Below are 21477 nucleotides of genomic sequence, written 5' to 3' on the forward strand. Positions count from 1 at the left end.
AATGAATTTCAGATTTATCCTCGGTATTACCAGCCGACCTTTCAAACCTAAGTCCCTGTTTTCAGGATGCTCCCAAATCTATTACAAACTGCTGCAGCTCTAATATTATTTTAAATAAAAATAAAGGAAGTTTCTGAAATGATTCATTTTCCACTACAAAATCTCCCAGCACAATGAAGAAATATGATATATAATATGACACCACATTCCTAGGTAAATCGCCATTTTGTTAAAAGAGGAATGATCAGGCAATCTGTTTAAAGTAATGAGTCTTTGAACAATAAAAGTGCCAATTTTTTTATGTAATATAAAATCCTCTGGTACATAAAAAACATTCTCTCCCCATTCAGGAAAAGTTATGTGAAGCTATTTGTTATTCATGGCTTAATTATTCTTCTGAAGCCTCATTACTATGTGTGCTGATTTAGCTGGCAGGAATGTATTTTAATGGAGATGCTGAAAGGCAACAAGGTGTAATTTCTAGCTGAGATCTGAGTCAGGACACAACAATGCCAGGCACATGAAGAGGGTCATGAAAATGAGCTGCACGTGAAAAATGCTAAACTCAAACTTATCTCAATATTTTAATTATAATCTCAACTGGTGAAAATATTGACTTCCTTTTTCACATACAATCGAAACACTGAGAAAAACTCATACTCGTAAAAACCGAGTTTTAAAAAAAGCACAGTGGAAATTGCCTCTCAGGGTCGCAACTGGAGAGTTTCCAGTACTCTACCAGTCTCGGCTATGGGAGGAGAGTCAAGAAGAGGCCTATCCATTCCATTACTAGCTTGGGCAATGGCTAGCAAGTGGAAGGCAAATCTGCTACAAGTCAAAACTCACCCATGCTGGGCAGCAGCAGCACGGGAGAGAGCCGAGGGTGGAAATTCTAGTTTAAAGTGATTAAGGTGGCAAAGGTACTTCCATATTTTTACCAAGAAAACTATGGATCCACTACCGGAACGATTGCAGATGGAGATCGCGGCGTTCTGGGAGAGCTGTGTCCATGGTGTCACTGTGGATTGGAAATGACTCAACAGCAAAAGACAAGACAGGAGAAATGACCTTTTCCTTCAGAACAGATGGCCACGTCATCACAGTTTTGTAGCAATATTACTAATGGTATTTATTGAGCACACATTTGGTGCAATGCGCTGTATTAACAGTAACTTTGGTGTCTATTGAGCGTTCACCATATGCCAATGTCTGAATTAACCACTGGAGTGGATACTGTCTAAATGCTTGGGAAAATACAACAGTACTTGGTACTTTGTACAATAGCCTCCCCCTGTATTCATTCGTTCATTCAATTCATTCAATCATATTTACTGAGCGCTTACTGTGTGCAGAGCACTGTACTAGAGAAGCAGCATAGCTTAGCGGTAAAAGCCCGGGCTTGAGAGTCAGAGGTCATGGGTTCTAATCCCGGTTCCCTCACATGTCAGCTTGTGTGAATTTGGGCAAATCACATAACTTCTCTGTGCCTCAGTTCCTTCATCTGTAAAATGAGGATTAAACTGTGAGCCTCACGTGGGACAACTTGATTACCTTGTATCTACCCTAGTGCTTAGAACAGTGCTTGGCACATAGTAAGTGCTTAACAAATATCAACATTATTATTATTATTATTACTAAGTGCTTGAAAAGTACAATTCAGCAAAAAAGAGAGACAATCCCTGCCCAAAACGGGCTTACGTCTAGACGGGGGGAGACAGATGTCAAAACAAGTAAACAGGCGTCAATATAAATAAATAGAATTATAGATATATGCTTATATACATAAGTTCTGTGGAGGGAGGAGAAGGGGGAGAGCAAAGGGAGAATGGAAGGGGAGATGAGGGAAATGAGCTTTATCTGAGAAGGCCTCTTGGAGAAGGGTGTCTTCAGTAGGGCTTTGAAGTGGGGAAGAGTGATTGTTTGGCGGATTTGAGGAGGGAGGGAAGTTCCAGGCCAGAGGTAGGACATGGGCCAGTGGTTGGTGGCGAGACAGGCAAGACAGAGGCACAGTGAGAAGGTTAGCATCAGAAGAGCGGAGTGTGTGGGCTGGGATGTAGGAGAGAAGGAGAGGTGAGAAGGGGCAAGGTGATGGAGAGCTTTGAAGCCAATAGTAAGGGGTTTTTGCTTGATACGGAGGTTGATAGGCAACCACTGGAGATTTTTGAGGTGGGGGTGACATTTCCTGAACATTTCTATAGAAAGATAATCCAGGCAGTGGAGTGAAGTATGAACTGAAGTGGGGAGAGTCAGGAGGTTGGGACAGGTTGGACACAGTCCCTGTCCCCCATGGGGTTCACAATCTTAATCCCCATTTTACAGATGGGGAAACTGAGGTACAGAGAAAATAATAATAATATGGTATTTATGCTAGTGCCATGCACTGTACTAAGATCTGGGGAATCAATCAATCAATCAATCGTATTTATTGAGTGCTTATTGTGTGCAGAGCACTGTACTAAGCGCCTGGGAAGTACAAGTTGGCAACATGAAGAGACGGTCCCTACCCAACAGTGGGCTCACAGTCTAGAAGGGGGAGACAGAGAACAAAACAAAACATATTAACAAAATAAAATAGAATAGATATGTACAAGTAAAATAAATAAATAAATAGAGTAATAAATACGTACAAACATATATACATATATACAGGGGCTGGGGAGAAGGGAAGGAGGTAAGGCTGGGGGGATGGAGAGGGGAAGGGGGGGAGAGGACGGAGGGGGCTCAGTGTGGGAAGTCCTCCTGGAGGAGGTGAGCTCTCAGTAGGGCCTTGAAGGAAGGAAGCGAGCTAGCTTGGCGGATGTGGGGAGGGAGGGCATTCCAGGCCAGGGGGATGACGTGGGCTGGGGGTTGATGGCAGACAGATGAGAACGAGGCATGGTGAGGAGATTAGCGGCAGAGGAGCGGAGGGTGCGGGCTGGGCTGGAGAAGGAGAGAAGGGAGGTGAGGTAGGAGGAGGCGAGGGGATGAAGAGCATTGAAGCCAACGGTGAGATCATCAGGTTTGACTAAGTCTCTGTCCCCCGAAGGGCTCACTATTAAGTGATTGCCCAAGGTCACAAATCAGACGTGTGGCAGAGCTGCAATTGGAACCCAGGTTCTTCTAACTCCCCGGCCTGTGCTCTATCTACTAGGCCATGCTCTTTCTCTATTGAGCATTTATTATGTGCAGAGCACTGTACTAAGCACTTGGGAGAGTATAAGACAACAGAATTGGCAGAGGCGTTCCATGCCCTTAACAAGCTTACAGTCTAGAGGACCTTAAGGACTTAAAGGACTTTTAAGGTTTTCATTCAGAAAACCATCAGGAGTCAGCTTGAGAGTACAGTGAAACCAGCAGGGTTAGCTGGTTCTCAGAAGCCTCTGGGCCAGAGCTCCCCATTAGAGCTAAACTGGTCTGGATGCTATTGATGCCTGTCTACTTGTTTTGTTTTGTTGTCTGCCTCCCCGCTTCTAGACTGTGAGCCCGTTTTTGGGTAGGGATTGTCTCTGTTGCCGAATTGTGGGTTTCAAGCACTTAGTACAGTGCTCTGAACAGAGTAAGTGTTCAATAAATACGACTGAATGAATGAATGAATGAATGGATTGGAATGACTTGGCCCTCCAATCTGAGCTCTAATTAAAATGCAGAGACCTAAGCTGTGACTCATTCGATTCCATCCCTCAGATGAAGTCATGGTTGAAGATGATCTCAGACATGATTCACCGATGAAAGCTGAGAAATAATTCGTTTTCCGTGGGTCTGTCCTTAAGTAGCTTAGAGGTCTTTCCTTAGAAGAATATGAAAAGTCCCAGTGGCTTTTCGGCAATTATGTAGACACCTGCTGTGGCTTCCCAAGGTCATCGTCATGGGTCATGCTGAACTCATGCTAGCGGATTCCAATGGATAAATTATCCCTGGGCCCTCGGGAAATGCAGGAATGATTGGATTTAAGCAGTTAGTAAACTGCAGGTGGAAAGGAGCATTCTGAAAGGGAGGCAGCAGGTTCTAGTACCACTCAAGTGCAATCACTCATTCTATCCTGACTGGATTACTGCATCAGCCTCCTTTCTGACCTTCCAACCTCCTGTCTCTCCCCACTTCAGTCTATACTTCACTTTGCTGCCCAGATTATCTTTCTACAGAAATGGAACTATCAACTTCCGTATCAAGCAAAAACTCCTAACTATTGACTTCAGAGGTCTTCATCGCTTTGTTCCCTCTTACTTCACCTCCCTTCCCTCCTTCTACATTCCAGCCTGCACGCTCCACTACTCTGGTGCAAATTCATTCAATTGTATTTATTGAGCGCTTACTGTGTGCAGAGCACTGTACTAAGCGCTTGGGAAGTACAAGTCGGCAACACATAGAGATGGTCCCTACCCAAAAGCGGGCTCACAGTCTAGAAGATATATATACACACATATATATTTATATATATAAATCTTCTCACCATACCTCATTCTCACCTGTCCTGCCGTCGAGCCCTGGCCCACGCTCCACCTCTGGCCTGGAATGCCTTCCCTCCTCAAATTTGCCAAACAACCACACTTCCCCCCTTTAAATCCCTACTGAAGGCTCACCTCCTCCAAGAGGCCTTCCCAGATTAAGCCCCCCTTTTCCTCAGCTCCCCCTCCCCTCCCCATTGCCCCAACTCACTCCCCTCATTCTACCCCCCTCCACGCCCCACAGTATATTCATAGTACTGGTGTATATATGTACCTATCTATAATTCTATTTATTTATATTAATGTCCATTTACTTGTTTTGATGTCTGTCTCCTCCCTTCTATTCCGTGAGCAGGGATTGTCTCTCACTATTCCTGAATTGTACTTTCCAAACACTCAGTACACTGTTCTGCCCACAGTAAGGGCTCAATAAATATGATTGAATGAATGAATGAATGAGTGGTGAGATCCTGGGGCTGAGCACTGGGATCTGAACGTCATTTTTATTTTTATGACTGTCTCCCTGTTAAAGGGTAAGATGTTAAGGGGCAGGGAATGTCATTTCTTTGGTTTATACTTCCCAGGTACTTAGTACAGTGTATTGCACCAATAAATACCATTATTCCCACTACTGGCTTCTAGTCTTGCCTCTGCCGCTGGTTTGTTGGGTGGCCCTGGGTAAGTCACGTAAACTCTCTGGACCTCAGTTTCCTCATCTGCTGTGTTTTTTGTTTAGTCCTTACTAGGTGACAAACACTGTGCTAAGCATCGGGATAGCTACATGACAACCGGATCTGACACAGACCCTGACCCTCATGGGGGCTTGAAAGCTCTAGACTGTAGTGGGCAGGAAATGTGTCTACCAACTCTGCTATATTGTACTCTCCCAAGTGCTTAGTAACAGTGCTGTGCACACAGTAAGCGCTCAATAAATACCATTGATTGACTGGGGCCCTGTCTAAGGGGGAGGGTGAGCAGGTATTTAATTCCCACTTTTTAGATGAGGAAATCGAGGCACAGAGATATTAGGCGAATTGCTAAAGGTCACCCATAGGTAAATGGCTGAGCTGAAGATTACAACCCAGGTTTCCTGACTCTCAGTCCTGTGTTCTTCCCAGTAGACCACAATCTTTTTTATTCTCCCAGAGATGTGGTGAGAAGTGGCATGGCCTAGTGGGACAGAGCCTGGGCCCAGAAATCGGAAGGACATAGGTTCTAATTCTGGCTCCGCCGCTTTTTCTGCTCTGTGACTTTGGGCAAGTCATACCCTTCTCTGTGTCTCAGTTACTGCATCTGTAAAATAGGGGTTAAGACTGTGGGTCCCATGTGAGACAGGGACTGTGTCCAGCCTGATTAACTTCTATTTACTCCAAAGCTTAATATGTGCCTGGCACATGGTAAGCGCTTAACAAATACCATAAAAAAGATGAAGTGGGATAACATGTGAAAGGAGACACTGCTTTCCCAAGAGAGCCTCTTCACTGGAGGTCTGCTGCTGCCATTGAATGGTTGTCAGGGGTAGCAGATAGATAGAATTCTTGGGAAAAAAAACAATCAAGATTTGAACAGAGTGAAAGAAATACAGGGAAGAGTCTGCCAAAGTCTTGTGGAGAGCCACTTCTGTACAATTGATCAGATCAGGCAGTCAGTAGATTGTATTTATTGAGCGCTTATTGTGTGCAGAGCACTGTACTAAGCACTTGGGGGAGTAATAATAATAATAATAATGATGGCATTTGTTAAGCACTTACCATGTGCAAAGCACTGTTCTAAGCACTGGGGTGGTTATAAGGTGATCAGGTTGTCCCACGGGGGGCTCACAGTTTTAATCCCCATTTTCCAGGTGAGGGAACTGAGGCACAGAGAAGTTAAGTGACTTGCCCAAAGTCACACAGCTGACAGTTGGTGGAGCCAGGATTTGAACCCATGACCTCTGACTCCAAAGCCCATACTTTTTCCACTGAGCCACGCTGCTTCTCCTTTGAAAGATACATTCCCTACCCACAATGGGCTTACAGTCTAGAGGGGAGGGAAGGGCAATGACTGACTTTACTGTAACTGGACAAGAGTCATAGATTGACCGATTCATTCATTCATTCATTCAATCGTATTTACTGAGCGCTTACTGTGTGCAGAGCACTGACTAAGCGCTTGGGAAGTACAAGTTGGCAACATATAGAGACAGTCCCTACCCAACAACGGGCTCACAGTCTAGAAGGGGGTATACAATACAGACAACAAAACAAAACATGTGGACAGGTGTCAGGTCATCAGAATAAATAAAAATAAAACTAGATGCACATTATTAACAGGTGTCAGGTCATCAGAATAAATAAAAATAAAGCTAGATGCACATTATTAACAAAATAAATAGAATAGTAAATATGTACAAGTAAAATAAATAGAGTAATAAATCTGTACAAACATATATACAGGTGCTAAGGGGAGCCACTAATGGACCACTCGTCCCTAAATGAATCCAAATCCTTCTGGAAGCAGCTGTTCTCATCAACCTGCACAGCTTCCTGCAGCAGATTCTGCACGGAGGACACAAGTAATGAAAAGATGAAAGAGGAGGGCATATACATACCTGATTCTAATCCTGGCTATGCCACTTGTCTGCTGTGTGACCTTGGGCAAGTCACTTAATTTCTCTGTGCTCACAGTCTTAATCCTCATTTTATGGATGAGGTAACTGAGGCACAGAGAAGGAAGGTGACTTGCCCGAGGTCACACAGCAGACAAGTGGCGGAGCTGGATAGAGCTGGGTCTGAAATGACATGACTCTCAGGCCTATGATCTATCCACTTGGCCATGCTGCTTCACCCTGCAGGAGGAAACAACAGAGGTACGAGACGGAATTCCCAACCTCAAGAAGGTCCCACTCAAACTAGGGAGACAGCCAGACAAATCCATCAATCAGTTCCCGATAAGAGGGAAAAGGAAATAGATGAATAATAAATGCTTAAATAGTAGCGTACGAACGTCAGGGTGGGCTAAAGTCTACCGATGACTGTGTGTGGGTCGTCACTGAGGTGGGAGCTGGGAGGCCGTGGCAGGGAGGGACGAGAGATCAATCAGGGAAGAATTTCCGGAGGAGGTGGGATTTCGGGAGGGCCTCGAAGATGGGGAGAGCTGTGGGCTGGTGGATTTGAAGGGAGAGGGAGCTCCAGAGAGAAGGTAGAGAATGAGCAAGGGGTCAGAGGCAGGAGAGTCAGTCAGTCATCAATCGTATTTATCGAGCACTTACTGTTTGCAGAGCACTATACTAAGCGCTTGGGAGAGTACAATAGAACAAAATAACAGATACATTCCCTGCCCATGAGAATGGGATACTGGGAGAAGCTTTGCTTGGGAGGAGCATTGAGTGGGAACTGGACTCTAACATGGGAGAGGGACAGAAAAAGGAGGAGGGAGGAAAGAGGATAAAGGCAGGGGGAGGGCGAGATGATGAACGCATACGCTGGCAAAGGAACACACGGAGGCCCTCCCCAGCGGGCAGACACACACATACCAGCAGACGTGCTGGGCACAGGGCCATGCACGCAGTGAGAGCGGGAGGAGAGATGCTAAGAAGCAGCTGAGTGCAGGAGGCCCTGGCTTGGGGCCCGAGGTGGCGGGGGGAGGAAGGTCCTCTGGGGAATCCGCTCCCAGCGGCAGCTGCCCCTTTGCCGCTTCGCCTCTCTGCCATGTCCAAGGAGGTCCCCCCAACTCTTCCCTCCGCCCCACCAAGGCTAGCTCAGGGCAAAGGCCCCGAGCGCAGCCCGGCTAGCTCTGTGGCTCGAGGTCTGAGGGGCTTCAGTGTGTTGGGGAGCGGGACAAGTGCAGACCACCCCGGGCCTCACGGAGCAGCAGGAGGAGGAGGGTGGGGGGGCTTGAGGGTTGGGATGGTGGCTCTCCTTCACTCGGCCCCCTCAGCCGCCTCAGAGCCTTGCCAAGAGATCAGAGCGGCGGCCCCTCGGCTGGCAGGTGGCAGAGATGGGACAAGATGGCAAATCGTTTGACACCCACTCCTGGGCTCTCTCCACAAGGCCGTCCTCTTAAGGGGCCAATGGGATGTTTTATTGCCAAAGGTATGGAAAGAAGACACCGCTTGGGGATAAGAATAATAATGATGATGGCATTTATTAAACGCTTACTATGTGCATTGCACTGTTCTAAGCGCTGGGGAGGTTACAAAGTGATCAGGTTGTCCCACGGGGGGTTCACAGTCTTAATCCCCATTTTACAGATGAGGTAACTGAGGTGCAGAGAAGTTAAGTGACTGGCCCAAAGTCACACAGCTGACAATTGGCGGAGCCGGGATGAGACTCAAAGGCTGGTGGTAAAACGATACGAGTCCACCGTCTGGAGCTCATAACCCTCTGATCCTGGTTATCCTCCTGCCATAATTCCCCCGGGCAGGGGCAGTAGGCTGACCTCTACCCTCAAGGAACAGCCTCGGCGTGTGACCCCTCGGTCCCCTGTTCCCCCGGCCAGCCCAGGTGCAAGGGACCCATGTTGGCACCCACAATCTTTCGGAGCCGAGCGTCTCTGGAGTGAGGGGCTACTCTCTCACATCCAAGAGGGCTTTGTGGAGATGTCGGGGAAAGTGACTGTGCATCTTCTGATAAGGAAATCCATGCTCAAGATGTAAATTACAAGCAAAGGGACAATTGCCTAAAGGACTGTGGGTAGAGAAAAAAACCCCTACAGTTTTGTCTGCGGTTGGCGGGCTGGGTCGGAAGGTGGTAGGATTAGTAATAGTACTTATTTTACGTTTACTGTGGGTGAAGCACTGTAGTACATGTTGGGAAAATCTAGGAAAGCTGGGAGTTTGGCCGGGACTGACCTCAGTCCCCACTTCAGGTCTCTGATAGATTCTAAGTCTCACGGTAGAGGGAAGCAGACTCCAGGAATTCAAGACTGAATATGGAACAACATTGATAACGGCATGGCTTTGATAATGGCATGGCCTAGTGGATAAAACACAGGCCTGGAAGTCAGAAGGTCATGGGTTCTAATCCCGGCTCCGCCACTTGCCTGCTGTGTGACCTTGGGCAAGTCACTTCACTTCTCTAGGCCTCAGTTACCTCACCTGTAAAATGGGTATCGAAACTGGGAGCCCCATAGGAGACGGGGACTGTATCCAACTCGATTTGCTTGTAACCACCCCAGTGGTTAGTAAAGTGTCTGGCACACAGTAAGCGCTTTAACAAATACCACAATTATTATTATTATTATTATTAATAATGGATTGTGCTTGTGTGGAAGGGGGAGCTGGATGGAAACAACTGACTCTGGGGGCTTCACAACTGGTGAACTGACAGAGCAATAGGCATTAACGGAGGGGGAGTTCCGTGAATGAAAATTCACCACCTCTGGTGGGCTCTCGGGAGCTTTCCAGAGCTGAGGGTCCACATGCCATTTTCTTCTCAAAAACCAGGACCACTGAAGACTGTCAGAGTCATAGCTTCCACCGGAACCCAGGATTGATCAGGTGGTGAGGCCAAAATGACGCTGCTGTGTGAGCTCATTCAATTTATTCAGTCATATTTATTGAGGGCTTACTATGTGCAGAGCACTTGACAATACAAGACCACAATAAACTGAAACATTTCCTTGTCACAACGACCTTACAGTCTAGAGAAGCAGCGTGGCTCAGTGGAAAGAGCACGGGCTTGGGAGTCGGAGGTCTTGGGTTCTAATCCCGGCTTCGCCGCTTGTCAGCTGTGTGACTTTGGGCAAGTCACTTAACTTCTCTGTGCTTCAGTCACCTCATCCGTAAAATGGGGATTAAGACTGTGAGCCCCATGTGGGACAACCTGATTGCCTTATATCCACCCCAGAGCATAGAACAGTGCTTGGCACATAGAAGAGCTTAACAAATACGATCATTATTATCATTATCATTAGAGGGTTGGAGAAAGTAATTCAGCTGCTCTGTCGGCCAGCAGCTGGGAGAACCTGGGTGACCCCGCCTTCTCCCTCTTTCCAGGAAACCTTCCCCAACTCATTTTCCTTCCCTGCAGCCACTTCTGTGCCCACAAAACATCTAACGCACTCAAATCCACCATTACCACGTCCGTACATATTATCTTACATACACACGGACTCATTCACGTGGGTGCATCTCCCCTGCTAGATTTTAACCTCTTTTAGGGCAGGGGTTTTGTCTTTTCAATCTCCCGCGCTCTTCCAGGCTAAATTTAGTACACAGGCCTGCACACAGGAGGTGCTCCATGAGTACGATTGAGTCACCTCGGCCTAAATGTTCTAGGTTCTGCAATTTCTCCTCCGATGCATCTGGTAAAGGAAGGCTTGAGCTGAGGAGGGGTGAACGCAGGGTCTCTTGGAGTTGATCCCCCAGCAACCCTTGAAGGACTTCTGCCCTTCAAGCACTTGACTCAGAGGAACCAATCACTAGATCAGTCTGTCTGTGGTGTTTATCGAGCACCTGCTATGAGCAGAGCCCTGTGCTAAGTGTCCCAGAGAGAGCGCAGCGGAGGCCCAAAAAAGGCCCAGCTCCCGCCTCTAAGGAGCTTACAACCTGAAAAGGGCCACAAGCCAAGAGACCTTTGCAAACCAGATCAAGTTCCAACTCCAGCCCCAGGCCGTGGAGTAGGATGGGAAAGTGAGGCAAGGAGTTCGGCACATTAAACTGTCTGAGCTCGCTGTGGGCAGAGATCGCTCTTTACTGCTCTATTGTACTTTCCCAAGTGCTTAATACAGTGCTCTGAATGAATGAATTATACAAGCCAAGAGTTCTATGATAGGCAGGGGAGAAGGGGATGTTGCCTGACTTGTGCTTTAAGCCAAGAGAGTAGGCAAGACACGCTCCAAATTGGAACCAGCTGGAGGAGTGCAGATAGAGGCCGCAAGAGCAGATATTCATAGCGCTTACTATGCGTCAAAGAGCGGCGTAATGATGATGATGATGATGATGGCATTTATTAAGCACTTCCTATGTGCAAAGCACCGTTCTAAGCACTGGGGGGATACAAGGTGATCAGGTTGTTCCACGTGGGGCTCACAGTCTTAATCCCCATTTTACAGATGAGAGAACTGAGGCACAGAGAAGTTAAGTGACTTGCCCAAAGTCACACAGCTGACAAGCAGTGGAGTTGGGATATGAACCCATGACCACTGAATCCAAAGCCTGTGCTCTTTCCACTGAGCCACGCTGCTTCTCTAAGACATGAGGTAATTAGCTCCTTAAAAGCAGGTTGGTTCCACTGAGCTGAAAATAGCCTGCTCTCCCTCCCTCTCTCCCGCTCCCACCTTTGTCATCTGGTGATTTCAGCACATCCCCCTTTCCCTCCAACTCCCTGAAATTTGTTTTGGGGTCTGGCTCTCGCTCTAGACTGTAAGCTCCTGGTGGACAGGGAACATGTCTACCAATTCTTTTGTGTTGTACTCACCCAAGAGCTTAGTATAGTGCTCTGTTCATGGTAAGTGCTTAATTAATGCTACTGATAGATTGACTTGATTAGAGAGGAAACAGCACGGCCTAGTGGATAGGATACAGGCCTGGGATTCAGAAGGATCTGGCTTCTAATTCCAGCTCTGCCACTTGTCTTCTGTGTGACTTTGGGCAAGTCGCTTCCCGTCTCTGTGCTTCAGTTCCCTCTCCTGTAAAATAAGGGTTAAGACTGGGAGCGGCCTACCTCCCAAGCACTTGGTACAGTGCTCTGCACGCAGTAAGCACTCAATAAATACAAATGAATGAATGAATGTGGGACAAGGACTGTGTCCAACCTGATTATAGTACTTTGTGCAGAGTAAGCGCTCAATAAATATGATTGAATGATTAGCTTGTATCTACCCCAGCACCTAGAACAGTGCTTGATGCAGAGTTAGCACTTAAATACCATCATTATTATTGTTATTAGACTGTATGCTCCTTGACATACTGAGTCTGTCTCCCCCCTTTTAGACTGTGAGCCCACTGTTGGGTAGGGACTGTCTCTATATGTTGCCAATTTGTACTTCCCAAGTGCTTAGTACAGTGCTCTGCACATAGTAAGCGCTCAATAAATACGATTGATGATGATGATGAGGACAGGGATCACTGTAGTCCCTGAAGCGCTTACTGCAACGCACCTCACATTACAGGCGATCAAACAGGACTTACTACTGTACTGGTTGGTCGATTCCGTGATGGGGCTCAGATGCTGGACACAACTCAGTGGAGGTGGGGGTGTAATCTTGGTCCTTCCAGACATCTGCTTGGTGTCATGGTGAACGACGGTAACACTCGGAAGAGAAGTCACTTCATAACCTCCAGCAGTTGCAGGAAACCTCAGCTCCTGTTTCTTCTGAACTACTGCCCCTCCGGAGAGTCTCTCACGGAGGAGGCAGACACTGAAATAAACTACACATAGATTTCAAATGATAAAGTATCAGTTCAAGAATCAATCAATCAACAGTACTTCAATGTGTGCAGAGCATCGTATTAAGCGAGCGAGAGAATAAGACAAAGTTGGTAGACTCGCTCCCTGCCTACACTGAGTTTGCAGTCTAGAGGAGAAGACAGACATTAATAGAAATAAATAATCTACGGGAATGTACGTAAGTGTGGTGGGGTGAATAGCTAGGGATCAAAGGGAACATGTCCAAGTGTTTAGTTGATGCAGAAGGGACAGGGGTTCTGGGAAAAGATGGCTTCATTGGAGGCCTCTCGGAGGAGGTCAAGGAGCCTTGCTACTCTTCACGGTTGTGCTGGCAGTAGTGGCTTCATCCAACGTAATCAATCAATTGTATTTTTTGAGCACTTACTATGTGCAGTACACTGTGCTAAGTGCTTGGGAGAGTCCAATATAACAGAGTTGGTAGACACAGTCCCTGCCCACCATGAGTTTATAGTCTAGAGGGGGAGACAGATATTAATCTAAATAAATTACAGATATGGACGTAAGCGCTGTGGGACTGAGTGGGTGACTACGAGAGCAAAAGTTGTCACATCGGCAGACTCATCTTTATTTTTATTTCGTGTACTGCATATTTCTCCTTATCTCCTATGTTGCTTTAATGCTTTAGTATTTCATTGCTTCCAACGTGTCCATCTCCAGTCCTCCGGACATATATTCATTGATCGTGAGCCCCTTGTGGAAAAGGGACTATGTCTAATTTCCACCTGTCTACCCTTTCCCAGCTCTTAATATGCAGTGTTCAGCATGCAGTTAAGTGCTTAATAAATACTATTGCTACCACTACTACTACAACAATGCCTTGAGTTGGGATTATTGGAATAATCCTGGATTTCTTGGGCAGCCCTCTCCCCAGATGGGAGAATGGAGGTATAATAATAATAATAATGATGATGGTATTTGTTAAGTGCTATGTGCAAAGCACTGTTCTAAGCACTGGGGATGTTACAAGGTGATCAGGTTGTCCCACGAGGGGCTCACAGTCTTAATCCCCATTTTACAGATGAGGGAACTGAAGCCCAGAGAAGCTAAGTGACTTGCCCAAAGTCACACAGCTGACAATTGGCAGAGTTGGGATTTGAACCCATCACCTCTGACTCCAAAGCCCGTGCTCTTTCCACTGAGCCATGTTTCACCAACACTGTCCTTGACAAAATGAATGGGCCAGTTTTCAAAGGTCTCATTTGGTGATTAAATCAAAGGTGTTTTGTTTAAATTTTCATTCTAGGCTCAGCACACATCCTTACTTGAAGGCAGGGGTGGAAGGATAAGGGAATAGCTAGTGAATTGCTGTCATCATCTGCAGTAGTAATGGTAGCAGTATTTATTGAGTGCCCTCTTGGTGCACTGTACTAAGCACTTGGGAAAGTCATCAGTAGCACAAGTCACTTTCCCTCCCCACAAGGAGCTTACAGTCTAATGGGGGAGGTCAACCTAAACTAAGACCCTTGACTTTCGAATGCCTCTCTTTTAAGTAGTAGTAGTCATAATACTTTAGTGCTTATTGTGTGCTACTGTTTTGGGAGAGTACAGTAGAGTTGGACACAGTCCCTGCCCTCAGGGAGCTTGCAATCTAGAGGGAAGTAGACGCTAAAATAAATTACAGTTAGGAGGCAATAGAGTTTAAAGATATGTCCCTAAGTGCTTACTTGGGGCGGGGAGTGAGTAACCAAGTGCCGAGGTGGCACAGAAAGGCTGACATCATCATCATCATCATCAATCGTATTTATTGAGCGCTTACTATGTGCAGAGCACTGTACTAAGCGCTTGGGAAGCACAAATTGGCAACATATAGAGACAGTCCCTACCCAACAGTGGGCTCACAGTCTAAAAGGGGGAGACAGAGAACAAAACCAAACATACTAACAAAATAAAATAAATAGAATAGATATGCACAAGTAAAATAAATAAATAAATAATTAGAGTAATCGTGGGGTGATTGAGAGATTAATCAGGAAAGGCCCCTGGGAGAAAGTGTGATTTCAGAAGGGTCTTGAAGATGGGGAGAGCAGAGGTCTATCAGATGTGAACAGGGAGGGGGTTCCAGGCAGGAGGGAGGATGTGAGTGAGAGGTCAGTGGTGGAAAGAGAAGAATGAAGTAAGATGGATCAGTTAGCTTAAGGGGGACAAAGCACATGAGGTTGGGGGTGGCAGAAGAGTGAGGAGAAAGGGGAGAGGGTGGATTTTAATGGTAATTGTTTGTGCTTACCATGTATCAAGCACTGTTCTAATGCACTGGGGTAGGTACAAGTTTATCAGTTCCTGTCCCATCTGGGGCTCACACTCTCATTAGGAGGGCGCTTAATAAATGCTATCATTATTATTATTATTGAGAGAGCAGCCTCCTCCCTCAGAGCCTCACCCCAAGCCTGGCCTGCCCCACACTCTCTCTATATATAGATATAGATTTCCCCCATTTTACAGATGAGGTAACTGAGGCTCAGAGAAGTGAAGTGACTGCCCAAAGTCACACAGCTGACCCTCCTATCCCTCCCCACAGCACTTGTATATATATTTGTACAGGTTACTGTAGTTATTTTACTTGTACATATTTACTATTCTATTTATTTTGTTAATGATTTACATATAGCTTTAATTCTATTTGTTCTGACAACTTGACACCTGTCCACATGTTTGGTTTTGTTGTCTGTCTCCCCCTTCTAGACTGTGAGCCCGTTGCTGGGTAGGGACCGTCTCTGTATGTTGCCGACTTGTACTTCTCAAGCGCTTAGTACAGGGCTCTGCACACAGTAAGCGCTCAATAAATACGATTGAATGAATTAGGAGGGAGAACAGGTATTGAATCCCCATTTTACAGATTGCGATAACTGAGGCGCAGAAAAGTTAAGTGATTTGCCCAAGGTCACTTCGCAGTCAAGAGGCAGAGCTGGTATTATTATTATTAATAATATTGGCATTTGTTAAGCACTTACTATGTACCAAGCACTGTACTAAGTGGTCCTCTAACTCCCGGGCCTGTGCTCTTTACACTAGACCACACTGCTCCTCTACTGGGTTGATACAACTCGTTGAGCGCTTACTAATGTGCCAAGCACAATGTGAAGTGCTGGAGTAAACACAAGGTCACCCATCAGGTCAGACTCAGTCCCTGTCCCTGCCCCTTCCTTCCTCTCCCCCTCGTCCCTCTCTCCATCCCCTCTTACCTCCTTCCCTTCCCCACAGCATCTGTATATATGTATATATGTTTGTACATATTTATTACTCTTTATTTATTTATTTTATTTGTGCATATCTATTCTATTCATTTTATTTTGTTAGTATGTTTGGTTTTGTTCTCTGTCTCCCCCTTTTAGACTGTGAGCCCACTGTTGGGTAGGGACTGTCTCTATATGTTGCCAATTTGTGCTTCCCAAGTGCTTGGTACAGTGCTCTGCACATAGTAAGCGCTCAATAAATACAATTGATGATGATGATGATTACTCTATTTTATTTGTGCATATCTATTCTATTCATTTTATTTTGTTAGTATGTTTGGTTTTGTTCTCTGTCTCCCTGGGCCTGTGTGGGCATCCTGTCTGGGGCTGGTTACTCACTCTGGGCCTGTGAGGGGCAAGGGCTGGCCCTGATTGCATTGAATAGTAATCAAAATAATGATGGTACTTGCTAAGCGCTTACTATGAGCCCACTGTTGGGTAGGGACTGTCTCTATATGTTGCCAACTTGTACTTCCCAAGCGCTTAGTACAGTGCTCTGCACACAGTAAGCACTCAATACGATTGATTGATTGATTGACTCAAACGGGGCTCATCCTTAAAAAGCGGGTAGGCCTCGCCAAACAGGAATCTAATTCGGGATCGCCGATGACTGGTTGGCTAAACCTGATCTCCAACCCGAACTCCCCAGAGCGGCGCGGTGTTTGTGCAGAGGCTCGTGGCCTTGTCTCTTTCAGCGTGGCGAACGCTCGACAGCTGCGACCCCTCTCTTTCCCTCTCTCCTCCCCCGCCTCCTGTCCATCGACCCCTCCGTGGGTGGGCTCAGGGCTGAGCCACCCTCCGAGGATGGAGAGGAGATATCCGAGCATCTGCCCCCGCCCTGGATGCTGATGGCCAGCTGGACTCCGACCGGCTGGGGGAGGCCCGTCTTCCTTCCTGTAACCCAGCGGCCGCTGCGTTTTCCAGACGGGGCTGTCGCATCTGCCTGGGCTGGGATGCAGCTGTGGCTACTGGCCCACGTGCCTGGGAAAAGGGTCGTGTCCACCCTGGACCCCACTTGGCAGCGGCGGGCAGCCAGAGCTGGTCCAGAGATGCCCTTCCCTGGGCCTGTGTGGGAATCCTGTCTGGGGCTAGTTTCTCACTCTGGGCCTGTGAGGGGCAAGGGCTGGCCCTGATTGCATTGAATAGTAATCAAAATAATGATGGTACTTGCTAAGCGCTACTATGTGCCAAGCACTGGGCTAGATACAAATTCATCAGGTTGGACACAGTCCCTGTCCCACATGGGGCTCACGCTCTCAATCCCCACTTTACAGGTGAGATACCTGAGGCCCGGAGAAGTGAAGCGACTTGCCCAAGGTCACCCAGCAGACATGTTGCCAATTTGTACTTCCCAAGCGCTTAGTACAGTGTTCTGCACAGAGTGAGCACTCAATAAATCCGATTGAATGAATGAATGAATGTGGCGGAGCTGGGATTAGAACCCAGATCCTTCTCTTGTTTCACTTTCAGTGGGGGAGATTCTGTGGTTTAACGTGTTGGAGTGGTTCTTGTCAAATTTTCCCCCAGAGGGAGAGGAAGGCTGCTGGAGTGAGGAGGCCAGGTCTGAGTCACTTGAGTTCCCGGCATCCCGACCAGCTGCATTTGATACATCTTTCCCCTGCAGGAGCTCTATGTTCCAGTCTTACCCCTAGGATCCCTCAGTCTCCAAGCTCCTGTCCCTTTGGGTCCTCCCACCATCTTCAAACCAAGGCAGTCGTCAGGCTGTATCATTCATTCATTCAATCGTATTTATTGAGCATTTACTGTGTGCAGAGCACTGTACTAAGTGCTTGGGGAGTACAAGTTGGCAACATATAGAGACGGTCCCTACCCAACAGCGGGCTCACAGTCTAGTATCAGACACCGAGCCAGATCCTGTCTAATAATAATAATAATAATAATGGCATTTATTAAGAGCTATGTGTAAAGCACTGTTCTAAGCGCTGGGGAGGTTACAAGGTGATCAGGTTGTCCCTCGTAGGGGCTCACAGTCTTAATTCCCATTTTACAGATGAGGGAACTGAGGCCCAGAGAAGTTAAGTGACTTGCCCAAAGTCACACAGCTGACAATTGGCGGAGTTGGAATTTGAACTCATGACCTCTGACTCCAAAGCCCGGGCTCTTTCCACTGAGCCACGCTGTCTAGCACCGGGCCCGGCCCGGGCTGGCGGCAACATCCAATTCACCACACCTCAGGGCCCCCAGACGTTTGGGGCCTGTATCCTGCCGCACAGGAAATGGAGAGCAGGGATGACAGGGACACTGAGTGGGGTCACTGCCTAGGCCAGAGAAACTTCTATTGGAACATCAGAGCCCCATCCACTGTCTCCCCCACCCCTGACCCCCTGAGCCTGCTGGTTGAGGAGGGAGGTGAGGAAAGTTGGGGGCCCAGGAGGGCAGTAACTATGGCCAATGGCAATACCTGCCCTGAGCCTCCTCGCCCAGGGTCATTGCGCTTTCTCAGAGAGCCAGCTGCAGCCTGATGTGGCTTCTGGACTGTTGCTTTAGACTGGCTGCGTCTCCACTTTCTGAAAGTGGAGGCTGACAGTGGGGGGAGAGTTTGAAGAAGAGCACAGAGCCTGCTCCTCTGGGGCAGTTTCTGGGACCGGCCTGCTGGTCTGGCTCCTGCCCCATCCATCCTTGTTTCCTCCTCCACTGCACTCTGGGCCTTAGGTCAGGGTATTTGAAGAGCTGGGCTCTAACTCCAAGTTCTGAGGCCATGATCCACCCACTGTTGAGAAGGAGCGTGGCCTAGTAGACAGAGCACAGGAATGGGAGCCAGCGGCCCTGGGTTCTAATTCCCGCTCTACCACTTGCCCTCTTTGGTGACCTGGGGCAAGCCCTTTGACTTTTCTAGGCCTTCATTTCCTCATTTGTAAAATGGAAATTCAGTACCTGTTTTCCCTCCAACTTAATCCCTGTCCAACTTGAATATGTTCTTTGTTTTTATTTTTTTTTGTTTTAATGGTATTAGTTAAGCACTTACTCTATGCCAAGTGCTGGGGTAGATATAAGGTAATCAGGTTGGACACAGTCCCTGTTCCAAGTGGGGCTGACAGTCTTAATCACCACTTTACAGATGAGGTAACTCAGGCCCAGAGAAGTTAAGTGACTTGCCCAAGGTCACCAAGCAGACAAACAGCAATGGTGGAACTAGAACCCAGGTGCTCCTGACTCCCTGCGCTCTATCCACTAGATCACACTGCTTCTCAATATCAGCATCCTTTCTCATCTCCCAACCTCCTGTCTCTCCCCACTTCAGTCCATACTTCACTTTGCTGCCCGGATTATCCTTCAACAGAAACGCTCTGGGCATGTCACTACCTCCTCATAAATCTCCAGTGGTTGCCTCTCAACCTCTTTATCAAGCAAGCATTCCTCACTATTGGCTTCAAAGCTCTCCATCACCTTGCCCCTTCTTATTTCACTTCCCTTCTCTCCTTCTACATCCCAGCCCGCACTCTCTGCTCCTCCAGTGCTAACCTTATCACTGTGCCTCTTTCTCACCTGTCCTGCCTCCTACCTCTGGCCTGGAATGCCCTTCTTCCTCAAATCTGCCAAACAATCACACTTCGCCCCTTCAAAATCATTCAAAGCTCACCTCCTCCAGGAGGCCTTCCCAGACTAAGCCCCCCTTTCCTCTGCTCTCCCTCCCACCACCCCAACTCGCTCCCTTTGCTCTACCCCCTCCCCCCAGCACCTGTGTATATATGTACCTATTTATAATTCTATTTATTTATATTAATGTGCATATACCTATAATTCTATTTATTTATATTGATGCCTGTTTACTTGTCTCGATGCCTGTCTCGTCCCTTCTAGACTGTGAGCCCGTTGTGGGCAGGGATTGTCTCTATTGCTGAATTGTACTTTCCAAGCACACAGTAAGTGCTCAATAAATGCAATCGAATGAATGTACTGTTGTATGTTGTATACTTGACTCCTAGTAAACATATAATACCACTGCTAGTATTGTTGCCGACCTGTACTTCCCAAGCGCTTAGTACAGTGCTCTGCACACAGTAAGCGCTCAATAAATATGATTGACTGAATGAATGAATGAATATTAACACTTCATTGCTCTGAGGGCAGGGAGAGATTTAGCTCCACCTTGGCTTTTGGGATGCAGATCTCCTTGAAGTAGGGGGGACAATGACAGCAGTGGGATCAGTCCCTGCATCCAGCTGGATCTATTTAGCAGCTATCTTGAAACCAAGGCTGGATCCAGATTTTTTGTAAGTCATCACGCTAGGCAGACTGGGCACCGTTCCTATGTTTCCCTACCTTCAGTGTATACAGTGCTAAAACTTTACAGCTTCAGTGTACAAGTGTTGCTCAGATTAGCAGTCGAACCCCAAGTGCAAGGGACCGTTGGGTGGAAGCTTAGCTTTGCTGACTTGCATTACCGCTTTTAAAAACAGAACTCTGATACCTGTATAAAATTTCTGCCATGACCCTTACACAGTCAGTCAAGGCAGGTGCCTGAGAATCACCATACCAAACAAACAGCAGTTCCCTCTCCCCACCCCAGCCACCCCGTGAACTCCCAATTCTCAGGTTGACGATTCACCAGACTTCAACCTTGCCACTACTTAACATAATTAGACAGCCCCAGGGAAGAAAGGGATAGCTGTGAATGCTAAGAATGCTACAATCATACTTATTGAGCGCTTATTGTGTGCAGAGCGCTGTACTAAGTGCTTGGGAGAGTACAATATAGCAATAAACAGGCACATTCCTTCCAGGCTGGTCTCCGGCAACAAGTTGCAAACAAGCCACAGGGGGAGAGGGAGCTTTGACATATGTTGCCAACTTGTACTTCCCAAGCGCTTAGTACAGTGCTCTGCACACAGTAAGCGCTCAATAAATACGATTGAATGAATGAATGAATGAAAGCTTTGAAAGGCAGAGAGACCCTGGCCCAGGCAGGGGAATCAGCAAGCATCTCCTCAGCAAATGACCATCCCACAATGGAGAGGAGGCAGAAAGTTTAATGACAATGCCAACATGTTTTTGGGGGACTTAGTTGCTTGTGCAAGATTTGGGGGTGGGAGAATCGGGTTTAGCTGGGGGGGGTCCTATCCCCTCTGGAGTCCAACTGGGCTCTGATCGTGCAATACTCCTCTAGACTGTAAGCTAGTCGAGGGTAGGGAATGTGTCTGTTCTACTGTACTCTCCCAAACCCTTAGTACAGTGCTCTGCACATAGCAAGCACAATAATAATAATGATGTTATTTGTTAAGTGCTTATTTTGTGTCAAGCACTGTGCTAATCACTGGTAGACACGAGCTAATCAGGTTGGACACAGTCCCTTTCCCACATGGGGCTCACACTCTTAATTCCCACTTTACAGTTGATAAATTAATTGACTTGCCCAAGGTCACACAGCAGACAAGCGGTGGAGCCGGGATTAGAACACAGGTCCTTCCG

At 47.2% G+C, this 21477-nt stretch overlaps 1 non-coding gene across 1 annotated transcript; it reads left to right on the forward strand.

Moving 5' to 3' along the window:
- The first annotated feature begins 698 nt into the window (after positions 1 to 698).
- On the forward strand, positions 699 to 836 carry LOC119933893. Its single transcript, XR_005452761.1, has one exon. It is a non-coding gene; the product is annotated as a small nucleolar RNA SNORA7 (small nucleolar RNA).
- Positions 837 to 21477: the final 20641 nt, after the last annotated feature.

Source organism: Tachyglossus aculeatus, chromosome 10 (assembly GCF_015852505.1).
Source record: "Tachyglossus aculeatus isolate mTacAcu1 chromosome 10, mTacAcu1.pri, whole genome shotgun sequence".
Lineage (NCBI taxonomy): Eukaryota > Metazoa > Chordata > Mammalia > Monotremata > Tachyglossidae > Tachyglossus > Tachyglossus aculeatus.